Raw genomic sequence first — 12,715 nt, forward strand, 5'->3', positions numbered from 1 at the left:
ATTTTTGACAAGGCCTCTGAAAAGTGAAAGAAGCCAACTGAATGGTTGCTGTGGGCAACTATTTCACTTTCTTTTGTACGTGTTTTAATAAATCTCCTCCTATGTCTCTATATAGATATATGAAGCGTCCCCACAAGGCCGCATGGGTCAGTTGAGATGCCCCACAATGTGAGGAAAACACTGCTGCCACTGCTACTGATGCTCCTCTGGATCCCTTCCTACTATCTAGCAGCCAGATATCGTCCACAGGCAGCACATCTGTCTTATTCTCATCAGTGTTGTATCATCAGTTATCTATTTGGAAATTTAAATCCTCCAGCCAACAATATTCTTAAGTCACCTTGTTGTGGTGCGCTTTAATTCACCCCCTTGCCAAGCTGTTGGTGGTGCAGGCTCTCCTGTAATATTTTGATGACTCAATGGTCTTCAGGCAACTGATGGGTGTTAGAAATACCAAGAACCAAAAAGGCGTTTAAAGAATCAACAATGCTTTATTATTTTACCGTAGTAAAAAGACATTGATTCAAAAACTATTAAACACATATAGGGAGAGAATGGGATCAGTGAAAATCCGAACAGAAGGAAGGAGCATGGGAGTAAAAAAAATGTTACCACAGTGTTAAAAACTGTAATGTAATAAATCCAGGTACCATATGCAGAATTTAAATTGCATGCTAAGAGGTAAGGTAAAATACATGCCAGAAATAAAGGCAAAAAAAGTGCCAAAAAAATCTTTAAACAAGGTAAATGAAAGGCAGTGAGTATGCCCTTCACATCTGAGCATGCAACATCACAATGTAATGGATATACAAAGTAAAAGTTGTTATTATCATGTGGAACAGGTACAGATGGCGTGCTCCTACCACCCAACGTTTCGCTTACAGCTTCTTCCGGGGCCTTAACCTGTTAAGGACCCATGATGTACCGGTACGTCAACAGCAGGAGGCCCACTGCTACAACTCCCAGCATGCCCTTTGGTAGTCTGTGCATGTTGGGAGTTGTAGTTATGCAACAGCTGGATGCACACTTTTTCATAGAAAAAATGTGCCTCCAGCTGTTGCATAACTACAACTCCCAGCATGAACAGACTACCAAAGGGCATGCTGGGAGTTGTAGTTAAAACTCCAGCTGTTGCAAAACTACAACTCCCAGCATGCCCTTTTCCTTTGCATGCCGAAGTTGTAGCTAAGTAACAGCAGGAGGTGAACAGGCCTCACCTCCTGCTGTATCCTGCTGCCGGCACCCCTGCCGCTGCTTCCACCGATCCTGCTGCTCCTTTCGCCACTACCGCACTAGAGGGGACCCCCGCCGGACCAGGGCTAGGTAGGAGACCTCCGCCAGCCCCGATCACCACCATCATCGCCGTCCCGATCACCCCCCAGCAGGGTCGTGATTGGTTGGTCGTTCCAACCGATCAATCACGTGATCATGAGACGGCACCCGTGCCACCTCAATCCTGCTTGGTAAGGTTGAATGGGACTGTCTCGGACAGCCCCATTAACCCTTTTTTCCGGGTCAGCAGGTCACCAGAGACCCGTCCCCTTAATGCAAGTCTATGGCAGAGGGCGTGACGACCACCACGCCCCCTCCCATAGACTTGTATTGATGGGGCGGGCCGTGACGTCACGAGGGGCGGGGCCGTAACGTAACGATGCTCCGGCCCCTGTACTGCCCGTCATTGCGTGCAGAGCGAACTCGTTCTGCGCAGTAATGATAGCGGGGTGCTGCAGCGGCGATCTGACATCCTTTGGATAGGGGATAAGATGTCTAGGGGCGGAGTACCCCTTTAAGGACTTAGGATGCAGGGCGTATCCATATGCCTTGCGTCCTGAAGAGGTTAAATTACTTTGAATTGAAGATAATACTTTAGATGACTTGATCAACATTGATCATGTCGTCTAAAGGATTATCAATGGAATCATTAGAATCACTGATGCCCGTCTATAGAGTTGAGGTCCCTGTTACTGATAGTAGCTGTCACTCATCATTTATAAAAAACAAACATAGAACCTGTGGTCTCTTCATAGGCATTTAAAGGGAAACTGGTGCCAGAAAGTTTGTAAATTACTTAGTTTGTAAATTACAGATTTGTAAATTACTTATATTTAAAATCTTAATCCTTTTAGTACTTATTAGCAGCTGTATGCTACAGAGGAAATTATTTTCTTTTTGAATTTCTTTTTAGTCTTGTCCTTTATTGTCTCTGCTGACACATCTGTCCGTGTCAGGAACTGTCCAGAGCAGCATAGGTTTGCTATGGGGATTTTCTCCTGCTCAGTCTGAATTTATTATGTCTATTTTTATTATGTATTTTTTTGGCCTACAGAGAGCCTCAATAGGAGTGTAAAATACTATCCCTTGCTGTAACACGCATAGGGAGTGTGCTGGGTTAGTGAAATAATACTGTTATTCAGTATGCCATGCAAATCAGAGGCGTCACTATTGGAATCACTGTCGCAGAGCGGCACAATGACAGAGCCTGGAGGTGGCATCAGTATGAGGAGAGCATATAGTGGCTGGCTGAATGACAGTGTGGAGGTGGCGGCAGCATAAGGATAACATATAGTGGCAGAATGACAAAGCCTGGAGTTTGCGGCAGCATGAGGGGAACATATAGTGGAGGAATGAAACAGCCTGGAGGTGGCTGAAGCATAAGGAGACCATATAGTGCCTGAATGACACAGCGTGAAGGTGTTGGCAGCATGAGGAGAGCATATAGTGGCTGAATGACACAGTGTGGAAGTGGTGGCAGCATGAGGAGACCATATAGTGGCTTACAGGAAAACTGTCAGATATTTTCTCCTGCACTATCCACAGGTACTGTTGGATAGTGCGGGAGATGCTGATTAAAATGAGACCTACCTTGATCGGATCTGCGTGGCCGTTCTCCCGCAATTGTGGTTTTATTATCTGTTGAAATCTTCCTGTAACTGGCACGGACGGGCTTCGGCGCTTAACTGGCACTGACATCAGTGCGGCTTATGAATATTCATCACCGCTCCCCCCAGTTAGGAGCGGCGAAGAGAGGGAGAACTGGAGGGAGGGGGAATGAATATTCATAAGCGGCGCTGACGTCAGTGCCAGTTAAGCACCGAAGCCCCGCCCGTGCCAGTTACAGAAGGATTTCAACAGATAATAAAACTACAAATGTGGATGAACGGCCGCACAGATCTGGAAAAGGTAGGGCTCATTTTAATCAGCGTCTCCCACACTGTCCTGTGGATAGTGCTGGAGAAAATATCTGACAGTTTTCCTTTAATGACACAGCCTGGAGTTGGCGGCAACATAGGGAGACCATATAGGGCTTAATGAAACACCCTGGAGGTGCCTGCAGCATAGGGAAACTATATAGTGGCTTAATGACACAGCCGGGAGTTGACAGCAGCATGAGGAGAACATATAGTGGCTGAATAACACAGCATGGAGGTGGTGGCAGCATGAGGAGAACATATAGTGGCTGAATGACACAGCCTGGAGTTTGCGGCAGCATGAGGGGAACATATAGTGGCTGAAAGAAACAGCCTGGATGTGGCAGCAGCATGAGGAGAACATATGGTGGCAGAATGAGACAGCCAGGAGGTGGCAGCAGCATCAGGAGTCCTGAATGAGACCCGGTAACATCACACCAGTTCAGTCCCGGCTGCTAGTCATAGCTGGGACCCTGGGCTAGTAGCGTGCAGCACCGATCGTTGGGCCGCACGCTATTAACCTTTCAAAGGCGGCGATCAAAGTTGACCGCCGCATCTGAAAGTGAAAGTAAATGCTTCCTGGCAGCTCAGTTGGGCTGATCGGGACATCACAATAAAATCACGATGTCCCGATCAGCTAGGACGCAAGCGGAGGTCCCTTACCTGTCTCTGCAGCGTCCGATCTGGGTTTGATTGCTCCAAGCTTGAGCTACAGGCTTGAGCAATCGAGCCCCTATCTCACTGATCCATACAAAGCTATGGCTTTGTAGGGATCAGCAAAAGAGATCAGTGTGTGCAGTGCGATAGATCACTATGGGAGCTATAGCACTGCAAAAAAAAAGTGAAAAAAAAGTTAATAAAGGTCATTTATCACCCCCTTTTCCCATAAAAAAAACCTGTGTAAATAAAAATAAAAATTAACATATGTGGTATTGCCACGTGTGGAAATGTCCAAACTATAAAAATATATCGTTAATTAAATCGCACGATCAATGGCGTACGCGCAAAAAAATTCAAAAGTCCAAAATAGCGTATTTTTGGTCACTTTTTATATCATGAAAAAATGAATAAAAAGTGATCAAAAAGTCTGATCAATATAAAAATGGTACCGATGAAAACTTCAGAACACGGCGCAGAAAATGAGTCCTCATACCGGCCCATATGCAGAAAAATAAAAAAGTTATAGGGGTTAGAAGATGAGAATTTTTTAACATAAATTTTCCTGCATGTACCGTATTTATCGGCGTATAACACACACTTTTTAGGCAAAAATTTTAAGCCTAAAGTCTGTGTGCGTGTTATACGCTGATACACCCCCAGGAAAGGCAGGGGGAGAGAGGCCGTCGCTGCCCGCTTCTCTCCCCCTGCCTTTCCTGGGGTCTAGAGCGCTGCTGTCGGCCCTTTTCACCCCCTGGTTATCGGCGCCGCTGCCCGTTCTGTCCCCCTGACTATCGTTCTGTCCCCTCTGACGTCATGCGCCGCGCCGTTCAGCGCATAGCAATGACGCCGGGGACGCACGACGGAGGCCTGGAGCAGCGCGGACCCGACTCAGGTAATTATGCCACCGGGGATGGGGGGAGGCAACGGGGCAGCGGCGCCGGCAATGGGTGCCGCTGCCCCTTCTCTCCCCCTGGCTGTCGGCGCCGCTTCTCTCCCCCTGGCTATCGGCGCCGGCACCGATAGTCAGGGGTACAGAACGGGCAGCGGCGCCGATAACCAGAGGGTGAAAAGGGCCGACAGCAGCGCTCTAGACCCCAGGAAAGGCAGGGGGAGAGAAGCGGGCAGCGACGGCCTCTCTCCCCCTGCCTTTCCTGGGGGTATATCGGGGTATACACGCGCACACACGCACCCTCATTTTATCATGGATATTTGGGTAAAAAACTTTTTATACCCAAATATCCTTGGTAAAATGAGGGTGCGTGTTATAGGCCGGTGCGTGGTATACCCCGATAAATACGGTAGTTATAATTTTTTTCCGAAGTACGACAATATCCAACCTATATAAGTAGGGTATCATTTTAACCGTATGGACCTACAGAATAAAGATAAGGTGTTATTTTTACCCAAAAATGCACTATGTAGAAATGGAAGCCCCCAAATTTACAAAATGAAATTTTTTCTTCCATTTTGTTGCACAATTAATTTTTTTTCCGTTTCGCCGTGGATTTTTTTGTAAACTGACTGATGTCACTGCAAATTAGAATTGGTGGCGCAAAAATAAGCCATCATATGGAATTTTATGTGCAAAATTGAAAACGTTCTGATTTTTAGAAGGTGATGAGGAAACAATGAAAATGCAAAAACGGAAAAACTCTGCGTCCTTAAGGGGTTAATTCTCATCTTGGCAAAAGTTACTCGCCTGAAAAGGGTAGCCCCACACAGGAAACTCTCTCCATTTCCACCTAAAAACATAGACTTGCATTGAGGGGGCAGGGCGTTAGGTCATGAGGGGACAGGGCTATGACATCACGAGCTCCCAGCGCCAGCGCCAGCGTTCGGAGCACTTTGTTTCAAATGCTGAGCAGTGGAGTACCCCTTTAACCTTACAGTTACCTATAAACAAATCTTTCTGCAACTAGAGCTTTCCTGGCAAAATCCTCATCATATGGGAAACTATGGAACTTGTCTTCCCCAACTGTGTAATATGTCATATCTAAAATCTCAATTAATACGAGGTGTCCTCCAGGTTTCAGGAAATCTAAGAACCTTCTGAGATATCTAGTGTAATCATCTTGATCTTTGCAGATACTATCTATGAGCCAATCTGATGGTGGTAAGACTATCGGATCAGTCCTATTTTCCTTCACAAGGTCACATTTCACAAAATGCTGAACGGTTGATCTCACTTTTTTTCTCTGTCCTGGAACTGATGACCAAAATAAAAAAAAAAAATAGGAAAAAAAATAAATGGAAGTGATTGCCCCAAAGTCCAAAATAAGGTGTACCTTCTAACAGTACCTGCTATTACACAGGGCCCTGTGAGTGAGAATATTGATCGAGATGAATACATGTAGATTTTTCTACTGACTTTGAACATGTAATCTTGAATTGCCTACAAAAATAAATAAAGTAAAACATATAAAATATATACTCCCTGAACATTTATCTTCATATCTCTTATACAGCAGCAACAATAACAAGCGGGTTTTGTCATGAAAATGCATCATGTACAGGCCCGGACTAGCCTACCGGGATACTGGGAAATTTCCCTGTGGGCCGTGGCCCTGGGGCCGCTTTGAGATGTGGCTGCGTGCATTTTTCTCCCCTCCTGCAGCTGCCAGGGCCGGATCATTGGCGCTCATTGAGCGCCTGATGCGTGCCCCGTGCCTGCAGTTGGCCCCTCGTCACATTAGGGACATCCCTGTTTACCAAAAAATATTTTCAGGACACAAGGATGCCCCGGTTACCTCTCTGCGGCCGCCGGCCCCACATTAACTTTAAAATGCAGGGGCCGCCGGGAGGTAGTGCACACAGGGACTTCACTGACGTAACATAGCAGAGCAGGGCGGTGAAGAGGACGCCAGAGCATGGTAGGTAAGTGAACCCCGGCACGTCATCTTCGGTATTCCGACCACCGCTCCGGGGTCACGATCTACTGCTATTGCCCATAGGCTGTATGTCTGTGGGGGAACTTTACTGCACCTAATGTGGGGGAGCGATATTGCACCTAATGTGGGGGAACTATATACTGCACCTAATGTGGGGGAGCTATACTGCACCTAATGTGGGGGAGCTATACAGCACCTAATGTGGGGGAGCTATACTGCACCTAATGTGGGGGAGCTATACTGCACCTAATGTGGGGGAACTATATACTGCACCTAATGTGGGGGAACTATATACTGCACCTAATGTGGGGGAGCTATACTGCACCTAATGTGGGGGAACTATACTGCACATAATATGGGGGAACTATATACTGCACCTAATGTGGGGGAACTATATACTGCACCTAATGTGGGGGAGCTATACTGCACCTAATGTGGGGGAACTATACTGCACATAATGTGGGGGAACTACATACTGCACCTAATGTGGGGGAGCTATACTGCACCTAATGTGGGGGACTATATACTGCACCTAATGTGGGGAACTATATACTGCACCTAATGTGGGGGAACTATATACTGCACCTAATGTGGGGGACTATATACTGCACCTAATGTGGGGGAACTGTACTGCACCTAATGTGGGGGAGCTATACTGCACTTAATGTGGGGGAGCCATACTGCACCTAATGTGGGGGAGCTATACTGCACATAATGTGGGGGAGCTATACTGCACCTAATGTGGGGGAACTATATTGCACCTAATGTGGGGGAACTATATACTGCACCTAATGTGGGGGAGCTTTACTGCACCTAATGTGGGGGACTATATACTGCACCTAATGTGGGGAACTGTACTGCACCTAATGTGGGGGAACTATATACTGCACCTAATGTGGGGGAACTATATACTACACCTAATGTGGGGGAACTATATACTGCACCTAATGTGGGGGAGCTGTATTGCACCTAATGTGGGGGGACTATATACTGCACCTAATGTGGGGAACTGTACTGCTCCTAATGTGGGGGAACTACATACTGCACCTAATGTGGGGGAGCTATACTGCACCTAATGTGGGGGACTATATACTGCACCTAATGTGGGGAACTATATACTGCACCTAATGTGGGGGAACTATATACTGCACCTAATGTGGGGGAGCTATACTGCACCTAATGTGGGGGAACTATACTGCACCTAATGTGGGGGAACTACATACTGCACCTAATGTGGGGGACTATGTACTGCACCTAATGTGGGGAACTATATACTGCACCTTATGTGGGGGAACTATATACTGCACCAAATGTGGGGAACTTTACTGCACCTAATGTGGGGGAACTATATACTGCACCTAATGTGGGGGAACTATATACTGCACCTAATGTGGAGGAGCTATACTGCACCTAATGTGAGAGAGCTATACTGGACCTAATGTGGGGCAACTGCACGGCACCTAATAAGGGGGAGCTATACTGCATCTAATGTGGGGGAGCTATACTGCACCTAATGTGGGGGAGCTACACTGCACCTAATGTGGGGGAGCTATACTGCACCTAATGTGGGGGAGCTATACTGCACCTAATGTGGGGGAACTATATACTGCACCTAATGTGGGGGAACTATATACTGCACCTAATGTGGGGGAGCTATAAAGCACCTAATGTGGGGAAACTATACTGCACCTAATGTGGGGGAACTATATACAGCACCTAATGTGGGGGAACTATATACTGCACCTAATGTGGGGGAACTATATACTGCACCTAATGTGGGGGAACTATATACTGCACCTAATGTGGGGGAACTATATACTGCACCTAATGTGGGGGAACTATATACTGCACCTAATGTGGGGAAACTATACTGCACCCAATGTGGGGGAACTATATACTGCACCTAATGTGGGGAGCTATACTGCACCTAATTTGGGGGACTATATACTGCACCTTATGTGGGGGAACTGTACTGCACCTAATGTGGGGGAACTATTTACTGCACCTAATGTGGGGGAGCTATACTGCACCTAATGTGGGGAGCTATACTGCACCTAATGTGGGGGAACTATATACTGCACCTAATGTGGGGGAGCTATACTGCACCTAATGTGGGGAACTATACTGCACCTAATGTGGGGGAGCTATACTGCACCTAATATGGGGGACTATATACTGCACCTAATGTGGGGGGAACAATATATTGCACCTAATGTGGGGGAGCTATACTGCACCTAATGTGGGGAGCTATACTGCACCTAATGTGGGGGAACGATATATTGCACCTAATGTGGGGGAGCTATACTGCACCTAATGTGGGGGAACTATATACTGCACCTAATGTGGGGGAGCTATACTGCACATAATGTGGGGAACTATACTGCACCTAATGTGGGGGAGCTATACTGCACCTAATATGGGGGACTATATACTGCACCTAATGTGGGGGAGCTATACTGCACCTAATGTGGGGGACTATACTGCACCTAATGAGGGGAACTATACTGCACCTAATGTGGGGAACTATACTGCACCTAATGTGGGGGACTATACTGCACCTAATGTGGGGAACTACATTTTACCTTTTATGAACAAGAAAATGACAACGTGCTGGTATAATGACGCAACACTATGGGGATGATATGTATTTTTTTCCAGGGCTGGTTTTTACACCCAGTCCGGCCCTGATCATGTAGGGCAGTAAAGAGTGAGTACTGAGCTTATCCCAGAACCCTCTTTCCATACCCTAAATGGCAGCTCACAACTTGGAGCCAGTCCCTCCACTAACAAGGTGCAGGGGCATCATAGTCAAAACAATAAACAAGTACTGTACAGGTCGGGGACACAGCCAACTGCAAAGTAGCAAAAAAACAGACAACATGGTCAAAGTAATAAAGCGTACAGACAACAGCCTAAGAACCAAAACAAGATAAATGGCAGATATGATAATGTGAAAAAGACAGGTAAACTAGGCATTGTAAATGGTGAGATTTATCAAGGGATGCAGAGGATAAACAAGGTTAGACTTAAGACAGATACTATATAACTCAAGGATATACAAATACTAGAATGACAATAAAAGACATAAACACTCAAAGACCAACTGGTCTGAACACAGACCAAGAACTAGATAGATACTGATTCCTATGTTAGGTACAGGGCACAGCTCAGGAAATGGATCTAACACTATGAGGAACCAAATAACAACAACACCAAACTCCAATAATATGGAGGGACACAAGATACCAACTCCAAATAGACTTCAAGTTAGGGGGCACACCACTGTGTGAAACAGGACCTTACCTTGGAGGAACTCAAAATCTAAAACACATATAACATGGATAAAGATTCAGGATAACAGAGACAGTGTGAATACACACCAAAAAGTGATACATAACAGGATACAAACAGGACAGGCTAAATACTAACCAGGTACACATAATAACAAGAGAATATCAAAACAGGGTTCAAAGCTAACACTGACCAGAAAGCCATGGATATACAAAGGGGCAAGTGTGCTCAGGCCCAAAGTGAGAGTAAGAAGTCAAATCAGCAGCAAGGCCTAAAAATAACACCCACCTATGCTGATCAGGTGCGCTCATTACAGGTTTTCCCTAAATATTGATAAATTCCTTACCTGTGCCCTTGTATCTCTCCATGAAGTTTTGTGACATGTCCCCAATCGAATGCTCCTGTCCGTGTGTCCAGCCATCTCTTCTGCTCCATTATACATTGGTCACTTACCTTCAGCACTAGGACAGACTGCATACATATGATATGCATACATATGATATGCAATGGATCCAATTACAACTTACCTCTGCCGGCCGTATAGTATACAGAGGTACATAGCGCATCAATGTATACTATACAGGATATTGAGCTTCCATCAGGATACTCACAGAAGTCTCTGCTCCTAGCAGGGCTGAGCTGTGCCTGCAGTTATACAGGGGCACAACTGATGCTTAGCAGGAGTTATACATCAGATATACTGTCACTATCTCCGTGTCACAGTCCCACACTTTGTGCACGAAGTGAGCCAGAGCCTCCTACAGGAACATACCAGCTCATATATCTCTGACTCTCCCATAGAGATGCATGGAGGAGGTGGGTCGACCCCCGATCCCTGCGGGAGGAGAGCTGAAGCACCGTACAGGAGATCGTGGGGGTCCCATGAGTGTATGAACACCCCCACATACTTCAGATGCCATGATTAGTATTGATCACAGCATTTGAAGGGCTAATGGTGAACATAAGCTGATGTCCACATCTAATGGCGGGTCTCGGGCCACTGATAGCAGCCAGGACCTGCGATCTATGAAGCATCCTGGAGTGCCAAGTACTAGGCCGCCAGGGCGTACAGGTAAGTCATGTGTTCCCAACAGGTTTAGTGCTAATTTTAATAAGCTATGGTCAATAAAGCAAATAAAGAACAGAACAACAATAAGAAAATCACTTATTCCAAAATGTCAAGCTCCCCTAATGTCCTATATGATCAGCCAATGTCTCAGTACAATGATAAGTCTACATTAAAGGGGTACTCCACTAAAAACAGCTTACCCCTAGCCAAAGGATAGGGGACAAGATGTTAGATCGCGGGGGTACCACTGCTGGGGACCCCCGCAATCTCCACTGCAGCACCCCATCACTTGGCGCATGGAGCAAATTTTGCTCCATGCCCGATGACTGGCGATGCAAGCCACCACGCCTCCTTCATTCATGTCTATGAGGGGAGACGTGACAACTATGTACTAGTCGTCACGCCCCTTCATGTAGACATGAATGGAGGGGGCGTGGCGTGATATCACAAATGAAAGCGGCAAACTTCAGTGTTCCAGACACGGAGATCGTACGGGTACCCAGCAGAAGGACTCCCACGATCTAACATCTTATCCCCTATCCTTTAGATAAGGTATAAGATGTTTCCTACAGAGTACCCCTTTAAGGTCTCATATTTAAAAGGGCTCCCAGTCCCAAGATATTTATACTATATAACCTAGAGCTCTTATCTTAGAAGAATATATATATATATATATATATATATATATATATATATATATATATATATATAGTACAGACCAAAAGTTTGGACACACGTTCTCATTCAGAGTTTTCTTTATTTTCATGACTATGAAAATTGTAGATTCACACTGAAGGCATCAAATCTATGAATTATCACATGTGGAATTACATACATAACAAAAAAGTGTGAAACAACTGAAAATATGTCATATTCTAGGTTCTTCAAAGTAGCCACCTTTTGCTTTGATTACTGTTTTGCATACTCTTGGCATTCTCTTGATGAGCTTCAAGAGGTAGTCACCTGAAATGGTCTTCCAACAGTCTTAAAGGAGTTCCCAGAGATGCATAGCACTTTTTGGCCCTTTTGCCTTCATTGGGTTCAGGTCCGGTGACTGTGGAGGCCAGGTCATCTGGCACAGCACCCCATCACTCTCCTTCTTGGTCAAATAGCCCTTACACAGCCTGGAGGTGTGTTTGGGGTCATTGTCCTGTTGAAAAATAAATGATGGTCCAACTAAACGCAAACCGGATGGAATAGCAGCCGCCGCAAGATGCTGTGGTAGCCATGCTGGTTCAGTATGCCTTCAATTGTCAATAAATCCCCAACAGTGTCACCAGAAAAGCACCCCCACACCATCACACCTCCTCCTCCACATCAGCACACCTGTGAAGTGAAAACCATTTCAGGTGACTACCTCTTGAAGCTCAACAAGAGAATGCCAAGAGTGTGCAAAGCAGTAATCAAAGCAAAAGGTGGCTACTTTGAAGAACCTAGAATATGACATATTTTCAGTTGTTTCACACTTTTTTGTTATGTCTATAATTCCAAATGTATTAATTCATAGTGTTGATGCTTTCAGTGTGAATCTACAATTTTCATAGTCATGAAAATAAAGAAAACTCTGAATGAGGTGTGTCCAAACTTTTGGTCTGTACTGTATATATATATATATATAT

General features: G+C 45.6%; 1 long non-coding RNA gene across 2 annotated transcripts in view; it reads left to right on the forward strand.

Annotated features, from left to right (window-relative positions):
* The window catches only part of LOC130294672 (uncharacterized), a 46,906-nt gene extending 46,265 nt beyond the window's left edge, over positions 1–641 (forward strand). For both annotated transcript variants that reach the window (XR_008848574.1, XR_008848573.1), the window contains one exon: positions 116–641. This is a non-coding gene — a long non-coding RNA (uncharacterized LOC130294672). The remainder of the gene's footprint in view (positions 1–115) is intronic.
* The last annotated feature ends 12,074 nt before the right edge of the window (positions 642–12,715 follow it).

The sequence above is a fragment of the Hyla sarda genome, chromosome 10 (genome assembly GCF_029499605.1).
Source record: "Hyla sarda isolate aHylSar1 chromosome 10, aHylSar1.hap1, whole genome shotgun sequence".
Taxonomy (NCBI): Eukaryota; Metazoa; Chordata; class Amphibia; order Anura; family Hylidae; genus Hyla; species Hyla sarda.